At 41.9% G+C, this 22823-nt stretch overlaps 1 pseudogene across 1 annotated transcript in view; it reads left to right on the top strand.

The window, feature by feature from the left end:
* The first annotated feature begins 8669 nt into the window (after positions 1–8669).
* The window catches only part of LOC309400280 (epimerase family protein SDR39U1-like), a 48529-nt pseudogene continuing 34375 nt past the window's right edge, over positions 8670–22823 (top strand). The window contains exons 1-2 of the transcript in view: positions 8670–8688; positions 20130–20236. The product of the transcript in view is annotated as an epimerase family protein SDR39U1-like (transcript). The remainder of the gene's footprint in view (positions 8689–20129; positions 20237–22823) is intronic.

The raw sequence follows: 22823 nt of genomic DNA on the forward strand, positions 1-22823 counted from the left end.
AAAGACAAAATAGAGTTAGAAAATCAAGGAGTATATGAAATCCCATGCACCACCTGCCCCACCACATACATCGGACAAACCAACAGAAGAATAAAGGCACGCATTGAAGAACACAAAAACTCAGTCAGAAAGGAGGAACCAACTTCTTCCCTGGTCCAACACCTCAAAGCCACAGGACATGATATAGACTTTAAAAATACCAGAACTATTGCCAAAATTGAACACTTCAACAACAGAATAATCAGAGAAGCTATTGAGATAGAAAAACGACCACACAGCATGAATAAACGAGATGATACCTCCCGTCTACCAGCCATTTGGAAACCCGCCCTCACTGACAAACGAGTCCCTAACACAAAGAATGATACCAGACCCACACTCATGAAAACCACACAGGATGTCACTATCACACATCCATGCAAAAAGCAAGCCCAAACCCACACCGATAATGACCACAAACCAGAAGCTGGACCAAAAACCAGAAGCCAGACCACAGCTGCATTATTAGCCACTTTAAACCCCTCCGATCCATACATTAAGCAAACTGATGCCCACCACGGAGATGTGGTACGACCACAAACGCGAAGCCAAACAACAGTAAAGCAGCTCACCAGCTCAAATCCCTCTGCAACTCAGACTAACACAAGCACAACCAGGCCCCCACCCAAACAGAACACGCCCCCATCCAATCAGAGCACAGCCAAACTCCCATCCAATCAGAGCACAGCCAAACCCCCTACCAATCAGAATACACCTCCACCCAATCAGAATGCAGCCAAGCTCCCACCCAATCAGCACAAACCCCCACTGGCAGTTAAAAGGAGGAACCGGCTGAGATCTCACATTGCTCCTGGAAGCACCAAGCCGGAAGCACCAAGCCGGAAGCACCAGCCTGAAGATGATGAATGAGACTTCATCGAAACGTCGTGAAGATACTTCCAATTCTACGCGGGAGAAAACCCGAACAACCAAAGACATACATACAAACACCCGCGAAAACCTCAGAAAACATATATATATATATATATATATATATATATATATATATTTGTGTTACAACCCCTGGTATGCCTAATATATATATGTGTGTGTGTGTGTGTTGTAATTGTACTGATAAATAAATAAAGGGAGACTAGGATAGATCTATTTCGAGCTAATTAGCTCTCATCAGCTAGCCATACTCTTACTGAGATTAGAACCCGGGCTGTATATATCTTAGGCAGGAGTCTTAACCACTAAGCCATGGGTTCTCTTCCTTATCAGTTGAGCCAGGGAAATAGGTATGTATTTGTGTTACAACCCCTGGTATGACTAAATATGGGAGGAAGGTCACTACTCCCTCTTTCTGTCCTTCGGCTTATCACAAAGACCATGCAGGCAGAAAACCATATTTTTATGTTTACTGTTGCCTTTTTATATTTGTGTTGTAATTGTACTGATAAATAAATAAAGGGAGACTAGGATAGATCTATTTCGAGCTAATTAGCTCTCATCAGCTAGCCATACCCTTACTGGGATTAGAACCCGGGCTGTATGTATGTATGTATGTATGTATATATATATGATTGTCTTGGCAACGTTTCGGCAGGATCTCACTCGCCATCTTCAGGCTGCTGTTTTTGGCTTAAAGTGCGAACGGAGCTGCCATCTTTCTGTAAATCTTTGTGGGAGGGGATGGAGTGCTGGCTTTGTTTCAGTAAGTGGAATGATTGGTTGTGTGGTTGTATCGTGATTGGTAGATTGGTGCTGATTGGTGCTGGCTGTGTGTGCATTGTTGTTTTGTATTGTTTGAGTTTGAGTTTATTCAATTTATAAACCGCCCCCTCTCCCCGCAGGGACTCGGGGCGGTGTACAGACATCACATATATAAAAAACAACATAGCATAACATGAAGACCCAGACAAACAACATAAACATACAGTCTGTATATTAACCCAAACTAATTAATAGTTAAAAACAATCTAAAACCAATTAAAACCCCAAAATTTAAAATTTAAAAAGCCATCCAGGAAGGTCAGTAATAGATGTTACTTATGATTACAATTGGGCCAGGCCGGCTAGTCGGAACAGGTGGGTCTTCAGTTTCTTACGGAACGGCCAGGGTGGTGGGTGGGGTTCGTTTGTTGACTAGGGCTGGTTTCCAGGTGTTTGGTAGGCGGGAGGTATCATCACGTTTATTCATGTTGTGGGGGTGTTTCTCTATTTCGATGGCTTCCATAATTATTCTCTTGTTGAAGTGTTCTGTTTTGGAGATTAACCTGGTTCCTTCAAAATTGATTTCATGTCCTGTAGCTTTAAGGTGCTGGAAAAGGGAGGAAGTTTTTTCTTTTTCTTTCTTACTGCGTTCTTGTGTTCTGTGATGCGTGCATTTATTCTCCTCTGTGTTTGTCCTATATATGTTGCTGGGCAGATTTTGCATGGTATTTCGTAGACTCCTTGGTTTTCTAGCTGGATGTTGTCTTTGGGGTTTCTTAAGATGTTGGCTATTTTTTGGTCAGTGGTGAAGGCTGTCTTGATATTATGCTTGTGGAGAATTATGCTGATTTTATCTGTGGTGCCTTTGATGTAAGGGAGGAGGGCGATGCCGTTGTCCTGTTCTGTGTCTTGGTTTTTTGGGGGAGTCTCCTTTTGGATTAGGTTGGTGATTGTTTTTCTTTGGAATCCGTTGGAGATTAATACATTTGTGAGTGTGTGTAATTCAGTTTTCAGGTGGTCTTTGTCGGCTAGGCATTTGGTTCTGGAGATGAGGGTCTTGGCTACAGAGTTGATCTGTGCAGGGTGGTGATGGGATTGTGCATTTAAGTAGCGGTTGGTGTGTGTTTTTTTCTGGTAGATGGTGTGTCCTAGGGAGCCATTGGGTTTTTTGTAGATTAGGACATCCAGAAAGGGAAGTTGGTTGTTTGCTTCTATTTCCATGGTGAATTGCATTTTGGGGTGTAGGCTGTTGAGATGTGTGAGGAAGTTGTCCAGTTTTTCATTCCTGTGTGGCCAAATCACGAAAGTGTCATCAACATATCTAAGCCAGAGTTTGGGTTTGTGTTCAGATTTATCTAAGGCATTGGTTTCAAAATGTTCCATGTATAAGTTTGCAATGACGGGTGAGAGGGGTGATCCCATGGGTGCTCCTTCTATCTGTTTGTATCTTTGTCCATTATGGATGAAGTATGTGTTGGTTAGGCAGTGGTTGGTCAGGTCCAGGATGTGTTTAGGGGGGTTGTGTTTGTTCTGGATAGCTGTCAAGGCTTCTTTTATAGGCACTTGGGTGAAGAGAGAAGAGATCCAGCAAAGAATCATCCCCAGAGAGAAATCTTCCAGATGCTCCAAACTCTATGGCCTCCCCAAGATACACAAAGAAGGAATACCACTCAGACCCATAGTCAGCTCCATAGGCTCACCTCTACAGAATCTTGCCAAATTCCTCGCCAAACAACTCCAACCCTACGCAGAATCCATCACCTCACATGTACAAAACTCACTCCACTTCATAGAAACAATAAAGAAACAAAACCTACAACCCAGCGACGTACTCGTGAGTTTCGATGGCAAGATTCGGCATTTTATTATTTTTTTGTTTTTGGATTGCCCTTTTTAATTCTAGCCTCGTTATTTTCTCATTTAATGTTTCTTTTATTGTTTCCGGTAGGGTTGGAAGATTCCTCCTCTGGAGATATCTTTCAATATCCTCCTCTTCTATTTCCTCTCTGCAGTACAATGCTTGGAAGTATCTTACTGCTATATATTTTTTTCTTCCTTTTGGTGGTGTATCACCCCTTTTTCATCCTCTAGTTGCTGTATTATTTTCTTTTCTTTCTCTTTTTTTAGTTTATAGGCTAGCCATCTCCCCGGTTTATCGGCATTTTTGAAATAATTTTGCCTACATGATCTAATTTTCTGGGCCACTTCTTCTTGTGTAATTAAGTTTAATCTATGTTTAATTATTTCTTTTTCTTCTTTGGCTTCTTTGTTTTGAGGTTCTTTCTGAAGTTTATATTCTAATTTCCCCAGTTTCTCCTGAAGCTCTGTATATCGTTTCTTTTTATCTTTGTTTCTTCTTATTGTATATGCTATTGTAATGCATCGCACATAAGCTTTAGTAGTATCCCATACGTTTTGAATAGTTGACTGTTCATTCCAGTTTCCTTTTAGGAAAAATGCTAATTCTTTTTCCACATACTGTACATAATTATTTTCTTTTACAACCCGCTGATTCATGGTCCATCTCTTTTTCCTTTTTGCTTCTCCTTTCCATTTGATTGTTAATGGGTTATAATAATAATAATAAATTTATTTCTTAGCCGCACCCTCTCCCGAAGGACTCGGGGCGGCGTACAATAAAACACATAAAAACAATATGGACAATACACACACAGAATAAACGAACACGTGTACATGGAGGAGGTATGAAGATAAGAAAAGACAGTTAAAACATAGTTTAAAATCCCCTAATAAAAGTCTAAAAGTCACAAAAATTAAAAAACCCGTCAGGAGCAGTATGAACGAACTATGGTTGAGCCAGGCCAGCTACTTGAAATAGGTGCGTCTTGAGCTTTATCCGGAAGGCGCGGAGGTCAGAGGTAGTCCTAATATCCGGGGGAAGGTCATTCCACAGGACTGGGCCCGCAACAGAGAAGGCTCTACTCCTAGACGCCGCCCCCCGACATTGTCTGGTGGACGGCACCTGGAGGAGTCCCTCTCTGTGCGAGCGAATTGGTCGCAGGGATGTATGGGGCAGGATACGATCCCGCAAGTAGCTAGGTCCTGAGCCATGGAGCGCTTTAAAGATCGTTATCAAGACCTTGAAACGCACCCGGTAGACCACAGGGAGCCAGTGCAGCTCGCGCAGGAAAGGTGTCACATGGGAGTACCTTGTACTCCCCATAATTACCCGCACGGCCGCGTTCTGGACCAACTGTAGTCTACGAGTGCATTTCAAGGGAAGCCCCATGTAGAGAGCGTTACAGTAGTCCAGGCGAGACGTCACCAGCGCATGAGTGACTGTGCGCAAGGCATCCCGGTCCAATAGGGGGCGCAATTGGTGCACCAGGCGAACCTGGTGGAATGCCCCCCTTGCCACGGCTGTCACATGGTCATCCATGGACAGCCGAGCATCAAGGAGGACGCCCAAATTGCGTGCCCGCTCCACCGGGGCAAGTTGAACGCCCCCGATGGCCAGAGATGGAATTAACTGGTTGAACCGGGGGGCCGGAACACACAGCCACTCCGTCTTGGAGGGGTTGAGCTTGAGTCGGTTGTCATCCGTCCAGACCCGTACGGCTTCCACACACCGGGACATCAGGAACATAGAGGAACAACCCCTATCTCTGGCCCTCCAGAGATCATCCACCAACGCGACCAAGGCCGTCTCCGTGCTGTACCCAGGGCGGAAGCCGGACTGGTGCGGGTCTAGATAATCATTTTCCTCCAGATGTCGTGGAAACTGATAAGCCACCACACTCTCTACAACCTTCGCCAGAAAGGGAAGGTTGGAGACAGGACGATAATTGGCCAGCTCCGTAGGGTCCAGGGAAGGCTTCTTGAGCAAGGGTCTCACCACCGCCTCTTTCAAGGCGGCTGGAAGGGACCCCTCACCCAACGAAGCGTTCACTAGGCCCAGGAGCCAGTCGCGTGTAACCTCCCAGGATGCCAGTACAAGCCAGGAGGGACACGGGTCCAGTAAACATGTGGTGGGTCACAGTCGTCCACGCACTCTGTCTGCAGAGCTCAGAGACTGGCAGCCATTCCCCTGGAAGCTCCTCCTCCTATGTGGTCTGCCCACATGTTTGGTCTTATTTCTATCTCTTCTACATCTTTCTCCATTTCTGGATCCATCCACACCATGTCGATCCTGGACCATGAATTATGGGGGTTTGAAAAGAATGTGTATTGACTCTTCTGTGGATTGATTTCTCTCCAAACATCTTTTAGATTTAATTCTTGGGTCATTTCAAAGAATGTATTTGGTAGAGTTCTCCTTTCATATATTTTTTTATTATCCGTTTTATAGTCTTTCTTTGGATCTACCACTGCATTGAAGTCCCCTAGTAGACATATGTTATCCAGTTCCAGTTCTGCAATCCTTTTATGTAGTTTACTATAGTATTCTTTCTGGTTCTTGTTTGGTGCATATATGACTGCAATTAATACTCTTCTTTGTTTTATTAATACTTTGATTAATAATGTTCTTCCCTCTTCATCTGCTTATACCTGTTTAGGTTTCAGCCTTTATATATACTGCAATTCCTCTTTTTTTTGTATCAGCCAGGGCCAGATGTAATTTTCCTAATTTTGGAGATTCCAGAATACTACCATTTCCTTTTTTAATATGAACTTCCTGTAGGTCCGTGATATCCATGTTTTGTTTTTGGAGCTTAGAAATTGTTTGTCTTCTTTTTATAGGTGAATTTAATCCATTTATATTGACTGATATTAATTTCACTTCCTCCTCCATCCTGTTACTAGTTTATCTCCTTCGTTCCTCTACTTGGTTTTGTTTCCTTTTGGTTTCTTGTCCTCACTCCTTCTCTTTCCTGGGCTGCTGTATCGGTCTTCTTTCTCACATCTTGGTCTAGTCCTTTATCCTCCTTCGGCTGCTCCTCTTGGCTTTGGGTTTCCAACTCCTCTCTGCTGTCTGATTCACCCTCTATATAGTGTTCATAGAATTCCCGGGCTTTCTCTACGGTGTCAATCCTTATTTTCTTATCTTGCCAAGATATTAACATGCCTTCCGGTATCAACCAGCGAAACATTATTTTATATTTTATCAGTTGTGTAGAGAGGAATTGGTAATTCCTTCTTTGCTCTCTGATTCTCTTTGGTATTTGTTTAAGGGTTATGACTTCTTTTCCTTTATGGACAAGCTGTTCATCCCTTGTTCTTTTGTAAAATTCGTCTCTGACAGCTTTTTTTGCAAATCTTACGTGCATTTCATGGGGAAACTTATATCTTCATGCATAATTAGTATGCACTCTATAGATTTCATCGATATTGTTCCTCAGTTCACTTTTGTTCATTTGCAGTTGGTCAGCTAGAAGATCACTCATGAGTTTTGGTGGATCCGCATCTTTTGTCTCTACTATGTTCTGAAATCTTAAATAGAAAGAGGATCGTTCTAATTCTAAGTGGACCACTGCCTCCCCGAGGTCTCTGTTAACTGCTGTCAGTCTTTCTTGTGTTTCTTCCAATTTCTTTTCAGTTTGTTCTGTCCTAGCTTCTATCATTTTTATCTTCTGCTCATTTTTAGCTATTGTTTCCTGTATTATCTTTCACTTCCCCTAGATCACCTTTCACTTCCCCTATATCGCCTTTCATGTCATCATGATTATTAGTTATTGATTCTTGTGTTTTCATCATAAATTCCTGAATCATGTTTAATGAGGTTTGTAGGCTTTGTAGGGTTGGTACAGATCCTGGTTTTTCACTGCTCGACAAGTCTGTTGGTAACTTCTGTCCTGCTGGAGAGGCTACCGCTGGCTGTGTTTTCTTTACAGCTTTGGTAGCTGTGGATGTGTTTGCCATCTTTAGCTTTTTGAAAAAATTATTCCACAATACCATAAGTTTCCAATTTCCACACTAGGTCTTTCCCTAAGTACTGTCCCTTCTCCTATCTCTCCCTCTCTTTAAAAAAAAATCTGGTATTTAACAATAGTAAGGTTATATAAGTCACTGATTAAATTCAACCCTTGATATCAATTTTCTATGGACAATTATAGACAATTATATAAAAAGCTATAGACTGAATCACATTAAAGGGGAAGAGGAAGCAATGGAGAGAAATAGATAAATATTTATAATATAAAATTGTTAAATAATCTATTACACTTTTTGCTATATAATATGTTTGCTAAAAGTTCATAAATATATAAATCGATAGATGCAGTCAATTAAATTAATTAAAGGTTATTATTAATCGACAATTCCTATTTTAAAGCTAGGTAAATTTTCTAATATGCAGTAGTAAAAGAAGTGGCTATAAATTCTATCTTGTTTTAAATATGCTTAAATCTACATTAAATATATGTGGGATATGGATAAATAAATAAAATGTATAGTTTATAAAATATTAAATTCTTTGATCTGGTAAATATAACAATATTACAATACCCTAAATAATGTAGAGATATTAGAAGTACACAGAGCTGATTATGAATGAGTCCAATCCAAAGTCCTACGATGGGAATAAAACAGTTCTTTTTCCTCTATCTCTCTACTGTATTGCAAATTCTGTTCTCTGTGCTTTCAAAATGACTTCTGTATTCAAAATTGCACAGTCATTGTCTCTTTCTTTCTCTTTCTTTCTTCTGCCTTTTTCTCTTCTATTGCGAAAAGAAACTGTTCTTTCCTTCTTTCACAATTTGTTCACCACCCACACAAAACTCTCACTTTATATCACCATAGATCCAGACTCCAAAGTCAGTAGAAATACTCCGCTCAGCAACTACAATCCATTTCATTCTCTACAGATTCTGCAGCATCTTACTGCTCACAGTTCAGTTCAGGCATCATTTGTTTTCTCTTTATTGCACTGTTGTAAATTCCACCAGCTTGGAGAAGTGTCTCGGAGTATCAGATTCTTTAACACTGCCCGCCGGTAGTTTCAGCTGCTACTCACTTTTTACTCCTTCCATCGATAATCAGGCTATCACATCTCCGGACCAGGCCGTGACCACGCCATGACAGCTGGTCTCTTCCGTATCGGATTTCAGGGATTTCACCCTACGGAATGAGGGATCGCCTTTTCCTCCATCAACGCTGGGTTTTCCCCTCTTTAAAGCTGTCCTCACCAAGGCTCAGCTTTGCTGTTAACAGCCTCCAGACACGAAAAATCAGACAGGGGGAACTGAGAGTCTTCCCCTGTAACTGCTCCAATGTGACGTCACCTCCGGAAGTCATAACATTGCATCTTAACATACGTAGCTACTATTGTAACATTTCTCTTCCTAATTTATTTAATTTTATGATGTATTTTTCCCATATTCATTCTCTAACCAATGATAAAATGGCACCCATATAATAATCAGATTCTCCCTTTAATTGCTAGTGTTAATCTGTTCATTTCTGCACATTCTAATATTTTCTTAATCATGTTTTCCTCTGTAGGGATTTCTTCAGCTTTCCAATTCTGTGCAAATGCAATTCTAGCCGCAGATATTACACGAATAATCAAATGTACATTTCCTTTAATATATTTTCCTGACATGATACCCAACAAAAACAATTCAGGTTTTAGATCAATACAGTATGTTGCTGCATCATCTTCTCCAACCACATTCAAAATTTTGCCCAGTATTTTTTTGCTTCTACAACTTTTTATTTTTTTTATAAAATGCTCTTTTCTTTTAATTTTGCACCTCCCAGTCAATGTGGATCTCTGCAGCTTTCTTGGCAGTTTATTTTTACATTTAGAATAGAGCAGAATAGAATTCTTTATTGGCCAAGTGTGGTTGTGTTGTGGAAATTGAGGACTCAAAGACCAGCTCTTTGTAATGCAAGAAAGTTTATTGCGCAGGTTCAAACAGCTAAAATAGCATATGGGGGTTTGAACCCCGAACAGTCTCAAACAACAATCTTATATAGTCATTTTGACGTAAGCATATACGCAGGCATACATTTGCTAAATTGATAAAAGGAGAAATGGAAAAGTACAGAAAGAGCCGAGAATAAAAATACGTCAAGGAACATTTAACATCTGCGAGACAAACACGGGACTATCCCCTGTCCTAGACAGATAACAGGATACACCCCTCATGGTCTGTCTGAACATACAGATAAAAATATAAATGTTATGCCTCATTGATCTCACCCTGCCTCTGTCTGCAAATATCTTTTTTTCCTTGACCAGTCTTTTACAATGTTATAATGAACCAAAGTCTGAACCAAGATTCAGGGCCTGTCTTCCCGATTCAGGGCCTGTCTTCCCTCCTTCCTTAATCCCCCCTTTGTGACTCATCTGAGTTTCCCAGAAGAGTCACATATTCTTCCAACTCTATTGTAGGTCTTAAGTTCTCATATTCTAGCACAGCCATCACTTGAGCAGTTGCCTTTCTTTCTGCTAATAAAGACAGACTATTAGAGATGGTTCGAACAAAAATTGGCAATACACAAGGAAGTATCACACATCCCGCTGCAATCAACCCAATCAAAGCAACTATGGCCTGTAATCCTGGAAGCTTGGGAAACCATCCCCCAAACATCTCCTTCAGATTAAATCCTCGCCATATTTGAGTGGGATTATGTGTAAGTTGTCTAATTTCTGTAGTCAGCTGTTTTACCACCTTCCCTGTTTCATCGATTTGGAGGCAGCAGTTGGACAAATTAAACTTTCCACACACCCCTCCTTCTTTAGCCAAGAGGTAGTCTAGGGCCAATCTATTCTGATACACAGCAGTTCTTATCTTATCAGTGGCTTCCGACAAAACATTAAGTGCTTTGTCTATTCTTACCCCTGCCAGATCCAGAACTGCCTGTAACCGAATGATTCTGTTTAACATGTATATAGGGGTGCGGTACCCCCATGATCCATCTTCTGCCCATGTTGCTCTTCCATATGTACACACTATGCGTTCACTAGTCCATTTCTCATCCTCCTTATCATAAGCAGAATATTCTTTACAAGGGAAGTCTGTGAACACAGTTTGCACTTCCCTCTTTGCTCTCAATCCTACTTGTTCATATAAGGGGACTCCTAGTATTTGTTTTGATTGAATTGGTAACAAAAAGAAGGATGGTTTTATCCAACCTAAGACACACGAACCTGACCAATTAAAAGGGAGTTGTTCATAAGCTAGTTTTCCACATATCCAATACATGTCTTTAGGAGCTACCCATTCATCAGCCGTCCGGGATGAGTTCAGGTAACCTAGATATGTTCTATTAAAATGTTCAGGTTTTGTGGCATTACCTGGTGATGTCCATTGGTTATACTTTTCATTCCAAATTCCTAAGCAAATAAGTTCTCCTACATAATGTGTACCATTTCTAGCAAAACAGTTTCTTCCTACAAGATTAGTGGTGAGTGTCCAGACAATACCTGTAAGCTGTTCCCTCTTTGTAATATTTCCTGCCTTGGAAAGATTATTATAGATCAATGGATGAGCCTCCAGCGCCTCCCAGGGCCATTGTTCCCCCATATTAGTTCCTCCACACACAAAACAATTCTTGACTGTAAGGGTTTTAGCTACTTCTTCGGCAAGCTCTACAAAAAGATTATTGGCTTTTGCGCTTATTAAAAGGGGCGTTTCTAATTTCCGTAGATTATCGTAAACCGACCATCCCAGGGATTTTACTTCACCTTCAAATACTTTCTCCACCTTTATAGTAAGATACGTTTTTGGATCTGATCCTGTGCCATCTATTCCAAATCCATAACTTACTACAGCAGGATGCCTTCGGTCCACTTCTAACTCTACTACATTTCCACTGCTTCTTCTAAAGGAAGTAATATACTTACAGCCCTTATATCCCCCTCCAGTATAATCACAGATGCATTTCCAGCCAGAACATTGGGTGTTTCCAGCACAGGGGAGCCATTGGTTTGGGTTGCCATAAGCCCAATTCATGTTAGCGGAGCACAAATATTTATGGTTCGCTTGGTAGGCTGTTACCCAAGACTCGTCTCCACAGGTGGAACCCCATCCTTTGCTCATGGCGATACATGCATCAAAGCTTATTCTTAAGGGGTCTTTTCCTCTTTCTAACTTTAGAGTATAATTGAGAAAATACAACTTCCCGTCACCTTCAGGGGTATTACGGGAGCCATATTTAGCCAATCCAGCATATATGGTCACATTCAATCGTATGGGAGTACTAGGGTTATAACAAATAATTTTTCCATCCTGGTTGCACAAACTATACATGGTTTGGTTATGTATGCAATTGACAAGCTGAGGCTTACAGTTTCTAGGTGATTGTGTGTGGTAGACTAAAGTGTTAAGAATGGTTCTCCCTACTTGTGCCTTTGTAATACAAGGAGAACAGGTGTCAGGGGCCTCGGTGGAGTGAGGTGCCCGTCTAGGTGCTTCTCTTGGTGTAACACGAGATTTTGGTGCACGTGTTTGTGGGAAAAGTCTTTTTATGTGTGCTTTGGTGGGTGTTTGACGAGGGGGTGGACAGTGATTCAATGAGCCTTTGCAATCCTGATAACATAGTACCCCTTCTGTTCCATTACATCTTTTGTATATACTTAGACCTCTTCTCCCGGATCGAGCACAAGTGGTTAAGTCAAACCTGGTACATGTTTTTGGTTTCTCCAAACGATAGAAGATGGCTCCATCATTTAAACATTGAGTACAGGGTCCTTCCCCTAAAGGCCATTTTTCCCCAACACTTCGCTGTTTCCTTCTCTCCTTTATGCGGCTATGTTGTAAGGTACATATCCCTTTCCATCCAGGTTTTAACTGATTGATATGAGTAACCCGTTCCCAACCCCGAAATATTGGATCCCCACAGTCTAATATAATAGGAGGCCTTTCCTCTCGATATGAAGCATAGCTACACATTCCCTTTCTGAGCACATAGCCTACGTACTTGCAGAGGAAATGGTTTGTGTACTTCCGAGCTAGACAGGCTTCCTTGGCTAGTTGATCAAATGCATGGGGGGCTTGACAAGGGTGAGGTAAGATTTCATTCCAGCAACCTGGTGTAAAGACAAGAGGAGGATAGCCCCGGCACTGTCCATTGCCTATTACATAAGACTGGACAATACCTGGACGTTCCTCAGGCCTATTCCACTGTCCTAGATTCTGCACGCACACCGAATTACCTAACACCCTTGTAAATAAAACACTTACCCCCAACCAACCAAATGCACAAGTTAACCTCATCCTCCATTGTATCCGGGTTGTCCGCTTCTTCCTGACGCCTCTGGATGGTTTGATTTACAGTAGGACAAGGTTTAAGTGTACAATAATATTTGTTATCTCTTTGACCTATGTATGGTGATAATGCGTCCTCTATAATTTTTACATCACATTCAATTCGACAATGTGAGTATGCAATACAATCAATACAATGTGTACAGCAACAACACCCACACTTACAATCACAAAACCAACGCATATAGACTTATCCTATTTGGTTATATAATAAGCATATGTTAATAATATGGATGCTATACTAAGTATTACTTATCCAATCTTCACCCATGCGTTGAAAGTCAGCTTCCAGGTGTGACTTAGCAGGGGTTGCTTCTTTCTTCCAGAAACTCAAGCCATGTGATCTGTTGTTGGCCCTCAGGAGTTGGAGTGGGCAAGGGAATCAGAGGATCTACAGGCTTTGGAATACCACAAAATCGCTCACGACAGTAGTAGAAGAATACTATCATTAGTAATCCTATTGCTAATATCCAAAGTCCCCACACCCAGGCTTCAAACATGAGTCCATACCAATCTTCAGCCGTGCTTGGGAACCAGCTTCCGGGTTGTGGTCCCTGCAGGGCTGGGTCCTCTTCTTCCGCCTTCTCAACACAACCTGGGTACACTTAACCTATTTATATACATAACACAAGTGATTTAAGCACGTTTGAATGTCATTTTGGTAGGATTTCGGTGGTCCACTGAAACGCTCCAGCCTACGTCCGCAGCCTTAACCCTCGTCCAATGAATCCAGGCTTTGGATTCTGCTATTTTCACTGCCAAGGGTGACACCATTATGACCATATATGGACCTTTCCATCTCCCTTCCAACTGTTCCTTCTTCCAATGCTTTACCCACACATTATCTCCTGGCTTAAATGGGTGACATTTAGTCACTAGTGGTGGGGGGTTTTGCTCTTGAACATAGTTTCGGAGTTTCTCAACTTGCTTGTTTAATTCTTGCACCATCTCCATATTCCAAACACCCCCCTTATGCCCCAAATCAGGCCACCCCGCCAAGTTTCTTCTCAACAATGTAGGTGGACGCCCAAACATTAACTCATAAGGTGACAGTTTATGTTGGCGTCGGGGAGAACACCTGACAGCATACAAAGCCAATGGAAGGGCATCAGGCCATTTCAAATGACATTCCGCACAGATTTTAATGATCCTTTCTTTAAGGGTTCTGTTCATTCTTTCAGACATCGCTCCCGATTGAGGGTGATTCGCACTATGGAACCTCCACTTGATCCCCACTGCGTTAGCCACCGCCTGGTTAATGTGATGGACAAACTCAGGCCCATTATCTGATGAGATATGGGATGGAAGTCCGAACCTAGGGATTATCTCTTTAAGGAGCAGTCTAGCCACTTCTCTAGCTTGTTTTGTTTTAGTGGGAAAAGCCTCTGACCATCCGGTATACATATCAACCATAACCAACATTGCTTTATAAGGGCCACATCTTGGCATGTCTGTAAAATCAATCATCAAATAATCCATTGGGAGATATGACACCGGGATGGTTCCAGGGGGCAAGAGTGGTCCCTGCCTCGGATTCACCTTAGCACATATAATACATTTGGCCACGACTTTCGCTGCTATTCCAGCCAGTCCATTAATGAAATAATCCCTACTTAGGGCGGTTTCTAAGGCAGTTTTCCCCATATGAGTAGTTTCATGTGATAGCTGGACCAATGTCCATGCTACTGACGTCGGCACATATATTCTTTTATCTGGCATCACATACCAACCTTCTTTTATACTAGCATGTAAATCATGAGTGGCCTTAATACACTCCTGTTGAGTGTATGTTGGCTTTATTTCTGGTGGAATCACTCCTAAATCCATTGCCACATGAATTGCTAAATCAGGAGTAGGGCCCGCTCGCTTGGCTGCTTCTCTGGCTTCCAAATCTGCTAGTCGATTTCCCTGGGCTATCCTATCGTCCCCCCTCTGGTGGCCTTTACAATGCATAACAGAAACCTTTGCAGGTTTATGTACTGCATCGATGAGGCGACTAATCAAATGTCCATGGACACACAAGGAATTTGTCTTTGGTGCATTTTTCATAGTCACTCAAAATTCCCCTTTTTGCCTCCTCTTTCCTAGAGCTGTGAGAAAGTGACTAGTAGTCCAAGGTCACCTAGCCGGCTTTGTGCCTAAGGCAGATCTAGGATTTCTGATGGCCTGGTTTCTAGCCTGATGCCTTAAAACCAAACACGCCAAACTGGCTCTCTAGTAATGCAATGCCTGACTTTACCCTTCCTTCCTCTGAGAATCCAAAGCTGTTAAAAATTCTCATTTTCTGCTTTTCTCTCTCAGGCAGGAATCTCCCTCTCTATCCTGCTGGTCAGTCCAATAAACAGAATCATACTGGTTTAGGCATGTGCAGGTGTGATAAAGAAACCCATGATTAGCTTTGTGACTTCAGATGTTACTGATAGTTGGTCTCCATCACACAGTTGTTTTAATCTTAGGAATGTCTATGGAGTTTCTCAGTCATCTACGTCGCGGTTGTCCCAAAGATGCTTTTTCAAAAGGCAACTGGAGTTTCTTGATTTTTCTTGAAGAAGTTACCCTTCTTATCCGAGACACTTCTTCAGTTCTAACTAACTGTGGCAAATGGAAAGGAATTGTATAAATCTTTTCCATTCCTCACCAGTTATATCTGAAGAAGCTTCCTGGGTGAGAAGTGAAACATCTTCAAGAAGAATCAAAGTCTGGTTCAGAGGTGGTATTCAGCATGTTCTGACCAGTTCTGGAGAACCGGTAGCTGAAATTTTGAGTAGTTCGGAGAACTGGTAAATACCACCTCTGACTGACTCTGCCCCATATATTTTCTGCCTCCCGAATCCCAGCTGATCGGAAGGAAATGGGGATTTTGCAGTAACCGTCCCCTGGACTGGGGAGGGGATGGAGATTTTACAGTATCCTTTCCCTGCCATGCCCACCAAGCCATGCCACACCCTCAAAACCGGTAGTAAAAAATGTTGAATCCCACCACTGGTCCGGTTGCCTTTTTGAAAGTACCTTTGGAGAAATCTTAGGAAAACTTCCTTTATGGGAAAAAAAACCCTATGTAGATTTATGCTGACCAAAGAGTGTTGTTGGTTGGTGGGGACTAAAAGATGGCTTTCTCTGCAGTGGTCCCTGCTCTATGGAATATCCTCCTTTGGAGATTAGAATGGCCCCAACCCTGTTAGTCTTTCTTAAGGCCCTAAAATCCTGGTTATGTTCCTGAGCCTAAGGTGCTGAATGTATTAAGGGTCCCATTTCCTGGCTGCATGTCTAATTGGCCAAATATCTCAGATGCTATGTATATTTATTTGGATGCTTCTATTGTTTTTTATCGCTTTGTTTTAAAATGATTTTTATTTTTTAAAAATTAAAAATATATTACAATTAAATATTTTAATTGTAACATATTTGTTTGAATTGTAAGCTTCCCACAGCCATTGACTAAGACGGTTGGCTATAGAAATTGAATAAATAATAAACAAAAGAACCTCTTTCCCCAATAGAACATTTCCTTTCCCTTTTTTGTGGATGACCCAAACAAGTTCCCCCAACTTTTTGTTTGCTTTGTTGGGTTCTTAAGGAAAGGAGTCACTTGCCATAAAGAAAGGAAGCTGTTTGTGTTTATTGAATGGAATATTCAGATTTTAGGAAAGAGAAAACCTCCTTGAGAACTCTGAAGATGAGGATCAGAAGTCTTAATGAACTAAAGTTAAACTAAACTTAAGCCTGTTTGGTCTACTGGTGAAGACACCGTGCCCCTCTCTGTCAACCAATCCACCTCAAAAGGGTTATTAACTGTGGAGAAAATTGGGGGAGGAAGGAGCATGAGGTTATATATATATATATATATATATATATATATATATATATATATATATATATATATATATATATATATATATATATATATATATATATATATATATATATCAGTGGTGGGTTCCTGCTGGATTGCACCGGATCGTGCGCGCTCCCTTTCAGCGCTCCACCTGGCTTGCGCGCTCCCTTTCAGCGCTCCACCTGGCTTGCGCGCTCCCTTTCAGCGCTCCACCTGGCTCTCGCGCTCCCTTCCGGCGCTGAAACCGGAAGTACAGTCTTGCCCCGCCCCTGGCGAAGCAACGACGCCTGCCTGCGCTCCACCAGCTCGGCTGGGAACGGAGATGTTTCCTCTTTTCAGGCGCTCCGCTCCGCTGAGGAAACATCTCCGTTCCCAGCCGAGCTGGTGGAGCGCAGACAGGCGTCGTTGCTTCGCCAGGGCCGGGCAAAACTGTACTTCCGGTTTCAGCGCCGGAAGGGAGCGCGAGAGCCAGGTGGAGCGCTGAAAGGGAGCGCGCAAGCCAGGTGGAGCGCTGAAAGGGAGCGCGCAAGCCAGGTGGAGCGCTGAAAGGGAGCGCGCAAGCCAGGTGGAGCGCTGAAAGGGAGCGCGCGCGATCCGGTGCGATCCGGGAGGAACCCACCACTGATTATATATATATATATATATATATATATATATATATATATATATATATATATATATATATATATATATATATATATATATATATATATATATATATATATATATGGCTAGCTGATGAGAGCTAATTAGCTCGAAATAGATCTATACTAGTCTCCCTTTATTTATTTATCAGTACAAATACAAAACATATATATATATATATATATATATATATATATATATATATATATATATATATATATATATATGTGTGTGTGTGTGTGTGTGTGTGTTTTCTGAGGTTTTCGCGGGTGTTTGTATGTACGTCTTTGGTTGTTCGGGTTTTCTCCCGCGTAGAATTGGAAGTATCTTCACGACGTTTCGATGAAGTCTCATTCATCATCTTCAGGCTGGTGCTTCCGGCTTGGTGCTTCCGGCTTGGTGCTTCCAGGAGCAATGTGAGATCTCAGCCGGTTCCTCTTTTTAACTGCCAGTGGGGGTTTGTGCTGATTGGGTGGGAGCTTGGCTGCATTCTGATTGGGTGGAGGTGTATTCTGATTGGTGGGAGGCTTGGCTGTGCTCTGATTGGATGGGAGTTTGGCTGTGCTCTGATTGGATGGGGGCGTGTTCTGTTTGGGTGGGGGCCTGGTTGTGCTTATGTTAGTCTGAGTTGCAGAGGGATTTGAGCTGGTGAGCTGCGTTACTGTTGTTTGGCTTCGCGTTCGTCTGCTTCGATGTCGTATCCCTCTTCACCCAAGTACCAATCAAAGAAGCCTTGACAGCTATCCAAAACAAATACAACCCCCCCAAACATATCCTAGATCTGACCAACCACTGCCTATCCAACACATACTTCATCTATAACGGACAAAAATACAAACAAATAGAAGGAGCACCCATGGAATCACCCCTCTAACCTGTCATTGCTAACCTCTACATGGAACACTTTGAAACCCAAGCTCTAGAAAAATCCGATCACAAACCCAAACTCTGGCTCAGATACATAGACGACACCTTCATAATCAGGCCACACGGGAAAGATAAACTGGACAACTTCCTCACACACCTCAACAGCCTACACCCCAAAATACAGTTCACCATGGAAACAGAAGGCAATAACCAACTCCCCTTCCTGGATGTCTTAGTCTATAAGAAATCCAATGGATCCCTAGGACACACCATCTACCAGAAGAAAACACACACAAACCGCTATTTGCACGCACTCTCACACCACCACCCAGCACAGATCAACTCTGTAGCCAAGACACTCATCTCCAGAACAAAACGCTTAGCTGACGAACAACACCTCAAAACCGAACTACACACTCTCACCAACGTACTAACATCCAACGGATTCCAAAGAAACAATATCACTAACCTAATCCAAAAAGAAAACCCCACTAAAATCCAAGACAGTGAACAAGAAAACGGCAAAGCCCTCCTCCCATACATAAAAGGCACCACAGACAGAATCAGCAAGATCCTCCACAAACACAACATCAAGACAGCATTCTACACAAACCGAAAAATATCCACCATCCTGAGAAACCCCAAAGACAAAATAGAGTTAGAAAATCAAGGAGTATATGAAATCCCATGCACCACCTGCCCCACCACATACATCGGACAAACCAACAGAAGAATAAAGGCATGCATTGAAGAACACAAAAACTCAGTCAGAAAGGAGGAACCAACTTCTTCCCTGGTCCAACACCTCAAAGCCACAGGACATGATATAGACTTTAAAAAGACCAGAACTATTGCCAAAATTGAACACTTTAACAACAGAATAATCAGAGAAGCTATTGAGATAGAAAAATGACCACACAGCATGAATAAACGAGATGATACCTCCCGCCTACCAGCCATTTGGAAACCCGCCCTCACTGATTATTCTGTTGTTTGTATTTTTGTCCGTTATAGATGAAGTATGTGTTGGATAGGCAGTTGGATAGGCAACTCAGACTAACACAAGCACAACCAGGCCCCCACCCAAACAGAACACGCCCCCATCCAATCAGAGCACAGCCAAACTCCCATCCAATCAGAGCACAGGCAAGCCCCCTACCAATCAGAATACACCTCCACCCAATCAGAATGCAGCCAAGCTCCCACCCAATCAGCTCAAACCCCCACTGGCAGTTAAAAAGAGGAACCGGCTGAGATCTCACATTGCTCCTGGAAGCACCAAGCCAGAAGCACCAGCCTGAAGATGATGAATGAGACTTCATCGAAACGTCGTGAAGATACTTCCAATTCTACGTGGGAGAAAACCCGAACAACCAAAGACGTACATACAAACACCCGTGAAAACCTCAGAATATATATATATATATATATATATATATATATATATATATATATATATATATATATATATATATATATATATATATATATATATATATATATATATATATATATATATATATATATATATATATATATATATATATATATATATATATATATATATATATATATATATATATATATATATATATATATATATATATATAAATAAATAAATAAATAAATTAATTTAATATAATCACATTGATTTGAGGGAGGGACGTTTGGAAGGTTAGATTGAAATTTTCAATATTAGCCAAGGAAACTTAAAGGTGCACGTTTTTCCAGCAGAACCAATCTTATAGGATGGGGTTGTGAACGTAAATTGAAAGAGAGTTCCCAAGTAAGCCAAAACAAGCTCCTGGAGAAAAAGTAGGATATGAGTTTAACAAATTAATAATTTCTCAACAGTATTGTGGTTCTTTTAACCTTCTCTTTCACTGTTTGATCATCTCCTGAATGTAATTTAGGTGGCGGGACTGGATTTATAGGTCGAAACTTAAGCCGGGTGCTAAAGAGCCAAGGCCATGAAGTCACCCTTATTTCTCGTGAACCTGGAAAGAAGCGGTTAACCTGGGTAAGGAGTAGGGGCTTAAAACAAGCTAAAACTTAGAAGAATATGTTGTTGTGGCCTGCCAGTGGCCAGCAGAGCTGGTAGCAGATTCGGACAATGAGGAGGATGGGGAGGAACATGGGCCAGTCCTGGAGTCTGGGGAAGGCTCTGATGAGGGCTCTGTGTCAGAGGCAGAGAGTGGGCCAGAGCCATATGCCAGTTATCAGCTGCCTTCAGAGTCAGACATCAGTGAGGCAGACGAACAGCTGGAGCCTGTTCCCAGTGTGCGCACGCGCAGAGTTGCCAGATGAAGGGAACAGCTAAGGAACAAGGATTGACTCGGGAGTAAGGCCACAGATGAATGGTGAATGGCCTCTCCCATAGGGAATAAAAGAGGAGCGAAAGGGGAGGGGTGTTTGCAGGAGACAATTAGTTCATTCCTGCATTATTGCCAATCTGGCATTACTGGAATGGAGAGAAAATAAATTTTATTTGAGATTTAGAGCAGTTCCCGAGAAGACCAAAGATGTACCAAGGGATATTCTTGGGCCCTCTGTCAGGAGGAATGGAGGCCTGCCATTTCTTTGCTTGCTGACAAAAGCTGCTCCCATTGAATGCTAAAATCGGTTTGTTTGGATGCTTATTTGCTGTCAATGGGAACAGCAAAGTTAATGATAAGGAATGCATGAGCCATTTGTAATTGAAATGTATACAGGTAGTCCTTGACTTACAGCAGTTGGTTTAGTGACCGTTCAAAGTTACAACGGCACTGTGAGAAGTGACTTATGGCCATTTTTCACACTTGGGATTGTTGGTGCAGATGTTTGGCAACTGACTCATATTTATAGTAGGCCCAGTACTCTTCAACATCTTCATCAATGATTTGGATGAGGGAATAAATGGGGAACTCATCAAATTTGCAGATGACACCAAGCTGGCAGGAATAGCCAACACTCCAGAAGATAGGCTTAAGATACAGAAGGATCTTGACAGACTTGAACATTGGGCACTATCTAATAAAATGAAATTCAATGGTGAAAAGAGTAAGGTTCTACATTTAGGCAACAAAAATGGAATGCACAGGTACAGTATAGGTGATACCTTGCTCAGTAGTAGTAACTGTGAAAGGGATCTTGGAGTCCTGGTGGACAACCATTTAAATATGAGCCAGCAGTGTGCAGCAGCTGCCAAAAAAGCCAACACAGTTCTAGGCTGCATCAACAGAGGGATAGAATCAAGATCACGTGAAGTGTTAATACCACTTTATAATGCCTTGGTAGGGCCACACTTGGAATACTGCATTCAGTTCTGGTCGCCACGATGTAAAAAAGATGTGGAGACTCTAGAAAGAGTGCAGAGAAGAGCAACAAAGATGATTAGGGGACTGGAGACTAAAACATATGAAGAACAGTTGCAGGAACTGGGTATGTTTAGCTTAAGAGAAAGAATGACTAGGGGAGACATGATAGCATTGTTCCAATATCTCAGAGGTTGCCACAAAGAAGAGGGAGTCAAACTATTCTCCAAAGCACCTGAGGGTAGAACAAGAAGCAATGGGTGGAAACTAATCAAGGAGAGAAGCAACTTAGAACTGTGGAGAAATTTCCTGACAGTGAGAACAATTAATCAGTGGAACAGCTTGCCTCCAGAAGTTGTGAATGCCCCAACACTGGAAGTCTTTAAGAAGATGTTGGATAGCTATTTGTCTGAAACGGTATAGGGTTTCCTGCCTAGGCAGGGGGTTGGACTAGAAGACCTCCAAGGTCCCTTCCAACTCTACTATTGTATTATCACCTGTTGTCGGGTCCCAGAGTTATGTTTGGCCCCTTTTGTGACCTTCTGACAAGCAAAGTCCATGGGGAAGCCAGATTCACTGAACAAACATGTTGCTAACTTAACAGCTGCAGCGATTCACTTAACAACTGGCAAGAAAGGTCATAAAATGGGGACCAAAGTTACTTAACAGCTGTCTCGCTTAGCAACAGAAACGTTGCTCTCCATTTGTAGTCATGAAGGCTGATGACATTTCCCTGTCCCTTTAAGCAAGCTTCCAACTGTCCCTTTTATGCCACGTCTTCATTCTAATATTTTAATCCATATTTTATTCTACTTTATTTCCCCCCTTCTAGACTCTATTAAGGTCCACAATTGAGTCTAGCCTGTTAGATTAACAATATAAGCATGCAGGATACAGAATAGCAGAAAAAGCAAGAGTACAAGCAATACACATCTTAGGGCTTATCTTCCGGAATCAGTTTCTCTACTTCCAAGAGGGCAATTTGAATATAGGAACTAGTATCTGAGACTTCATCTTCCTTGAGGGTATGTGGAATTAGGCTTTCCATTAACATTAATTACTTTTCACCCTGTGCTTCCTTTACAGACCTCATAACGAGTTGTTTAAGCAAGGGTATTATGCAAGGGAGGAAGGCTAGACTTGCGATTCCACATAATAAAAGAAATAGCATTTGCTTGATCCAACCTGTTCCCAGTAGCCAAGAGAACCACACATCTGTTCCTTGTACTTTTTGACCAATAGAGGAAGCTCAAACTCATAGTTCTTGGACCACCCTCCAGACTTTCCCTGATCTATTCATATGGAAACAGCAAG

Source organism: Natrix helvetica, assembly GCF_964273705.1.
Source record: "Natrix helvetica genome assembly, chromosome: W".
Classification (NCBI taxonomy): Eukaryota; Metazoa; Chordata; class Lepidosauria; order Squamata; family Natricidae; genus Natrix; species Natrix helvetica.